Source organism: Rhinopithecus roxellana, chromosome 10, assembly GCF_007565055.1.
Source record: "Rhinopithecus roxellana isolate Shanxi Qingling chromosome 10, ASM756505v1, whole genome shotgun sequence".
In the NCBI taxonomy this organism is placed as follows: domain Eukaryota; kingdom Metazoa; phylum Chordata; class Mammalia; order Primates; family Cercopithecidae; genus Rhinopithecus; species Rhinopithecus roxellana.
The window spans coordinates 42,318,604-42,321,771 of record NC_044558.1 but is presented as its reverse complement, the minus strand read 5'-3'; the positions used below and the strand labels follow the sequence as shown (position 1 = coordinate 42,321,771).

At 38.5% G+C, this 3,168-nt stretch overlaps 1 pseudogene across 1 annotated transcript; it reads left to right on the top strand.

Moving 5' to 3' along the window:
* Positions 1–614: 614 nt before the first annotated feature.
* On the top strand, positions 615–1,858 carry LOC104658673 (annotated as a pseudogene). Its single transcript, XR_747462.2, has one exon. The product of XR_747462.2 is annotated as a 26S proteasome regulatory subunit 10B pseudogene (transcript).
* The last annotated feature ends 1,310 nt before the right edge of the window (positions 1,859–3,168 follow it).

Genomic DNA, 3,168 nt, shown 5'->3' with positions numbered 1-3,168 from the left:
ATTTTTTGTATTTTTAGTAGAGATGGAGTTTCACTATGTTGGCCAGGCTGGTCTTCAACTCCTGACCTCAGGTGATCTGCCTGCCTCGGCCTCCCAAAGTGCTGGGATTACAGGTGTGAGCCACTGTGCCTGACCTACTCTTTAAATCTGTCTTCTGCAAAGATCAAGACATTTCAAACTTAACTGGGAACAATATCTTTGTTCCCTGACTCTACTTCCCCTTGGGAACTGGAGACCTACCTCTAGCTGGCCAAATTTGGGATGCAGCACTAGGGGAAGGGAGGGTGTGCAAGGGTCCACAGGATAAAAGGAGACTATGCTTTTTAAGAATCTGTTAATATTTCACCCTTCTTATACATACTGCTTTGATTGTCTATCTGTCAGATGAGTTAGTTGCACAGACAAGAATTGCAATTGAAAAAACTCTTAAGAACATGATTGAAAACTGAAAATTGAGGTGGGAGGGGGGTGAGGGATGAGAAATTACTTAATGGGTACAATTTACACTATTCAGGTGATAGCTGCACTAAAAACCAAGACTTCACTACGACACAATACATCCATGTAAAATAGCTGCACTTATATGCTCTAAATCTATCATTTAAAAAGGGAAGCAGCTTCTCATCATGGTGGACCCTAGAGATAAGGTGCTTCAGGACTACCGCAAGAAACTGCTTGAGCACAAGGAGATCGACGGCCGTCTTAATGAGTTAAGGGAACAATTAAAAGAAGTTACTAAGCAGTATGAAAAGTCTTAAAATGATCTGAAGGCCCTACAAAGTGTTGGGCAGATTGTGGGTGAAGTGCTTAAACAGTTAACTGAAGAAAAATTCATTGTTAAAGCCACAAATGGACCAAGATATGTTGTGGGTTGTCGTCAACAGCTTGACAAAAGTAAGCTGAAGCCAGGAACAGGAGTTGCTGTGGATATGACTACACTAACTATCATGAGATATTTGCCAAGAGAGGTGGATCCACTGGTTTATAACATGTCTCATGAGGACCCCGGGAATGTTTCTTATTCTGAGATTGGAGGGCTATCAGAACAGATCTGGGAATTAAGAGAGGTGATAGAATTACCTCTTACAAACCCAGAGTTATTTCAGTGGGTAGGAATAATGCCTCCAAAAGGCTGTTTGCTACACAGACCACCAGGTATGGGAAAAACACTCTTGACACAAGCCGTGGCTAGCCAGCTGGACTACAATTTCTTAAAGGTTGTGTCTAGTTCTATTGTAGACAAGTACATTGGTGAAAGTGCTTGTGGTTGATCAGAGAAATGTTTAATTATGCCAGGGACCATCAACCATGCATCATTTTTAGGATGAAATGGATGCTATTGGTGGTTGTCCGTTTTCTGAGGGTACTTCAGCTGACAGAGAGATTCAGAGTACTTTAATGGAGTTACTGAATCAAATGGATGGATCTGATACTCTGCATAGAGTTAAAATGGTCCTACAAACAGACCAGATACACTGGATCCTGCTTTGCTGCATCCAGGAAGATTAGATAGAAAAATATATACTGATTTGCCATATGAACAAGCAAGATTAGACCTACTAAAAATCCATGCAGGTTCCATTACAAAGCATGGTGAAATAGATTATGAAGCAATTGTGAAGCTTTCAGATGACTTTAATGGAGTAGACCTGAGAAATGTTTGTACTGAAGCAGGTATGTTCGCAATTCGTGCTGATCATGATTTTGTAGTACAGGAAGACTTCATGAAAGCAGTCAGAAAAGTGACTGATTCTAATAAGCTAGAGTCTAAATTGGACTACAAACCTATGTAATTTACTGTAAGATTTTTGATAGCTGCATGACAGATGTTGGCTTAACGTAAAAATAAAGTTAAAGAAAATAATGTATGTATTGGCAATGATGTCATTAAAAGTATATGAATAAAAATATGTATGAGTAACATCATAAAAATTAGTAATTCAACTTTTAAGATTGATACAGAAGAAATGTGTATGCTTGTTAATGTTGCATTTACTGCAGCAAGTTACAAAAGAAGAGTGTGTTGAAGATTTTCGTATTTGCTGTGTGAGCATTTTGTAAAACACTGAAAGTGGTTTGAGATAGTGGTATAAGAAAGCATTTCTTATGACTTATTTTGTATCATTTGTTTCCTCATCTACAAAGTTGAATAAAATCTGTTTGAGTCAGTTCTCCAAACAAAAAAAAAAAAACAAAGGAAGTATGCTTACATTTGCCTTTTAGCTCCATAGGTAAAGCCATGTAATATGAACTGATGGAGAAAGAAACATTTTCTAATAACATGTTCTCAAGATTTGCTTACAAAGATGTTTCTCTGTCAAATACGTTCATTCTTGAAAGAAAACAGCTTATGACGCATCTTAAAGAAACTATGCTTACGTTTGCCTTTTATTGCTGGATATCTCATCTTGTACCAATAGGTACCAATGAAGAAAGAAACATGCTCTAATACAAGGTTGTCCAACCCATGACTGGCACATGTGGCCCAGGACAGCTTTAAATGCGGCCCAACACAAATTCATAAATTTTCTTAAAACATTATGAGATTTTTTTTGTGCGATTTTTTTTTTCTTTTTTAGCTCATCAGCTATCATCAGTGTTCGTGTATTTTGTGTGTGGCCCAAGGCGATTCTTTTTCTTCCAATGCAGCCCTGGGAAGCCAAAAGATTGGACACTCATACAACATATTCTCAAGGTTTGCTTACAAAAATATTGCTCCGTTAGACACTCCCATACACTGAAATAAAACAGCTTATGATGCATTTTTTTAAAAATTAAAAATTGAAAAATTAGGCCCATACTTGAGATACATCATGAGTTAAATAATCTTTCTTTTCTTTTTTTCTTTTTTTTTTTTTGAGACAGAGTTTCTGTCTGTCACCCAGGGTGTACAGGGTGTAGTGCAGTGACACTATTTGCACTCACTGCAACCTCCACCTCCCGGGTTCAAATGATTCTCATGCTTCAGCCTCCTAAGTAGCTGGGACTACGGATGCACACCATCACACCGGCTAATTTTTGTTGTTGTTGTATATTTTGTAGAGACGGAGTTTTGTCATGTTGGCCAGGCTGGTCTCGAACTCCTGGCCTCAAGTGATCCACCCACCTTGGCCTCCCAAAGTGCTGGGATTACAGGTGTGAACCACCACACCCTGCCGTGTTAAATAA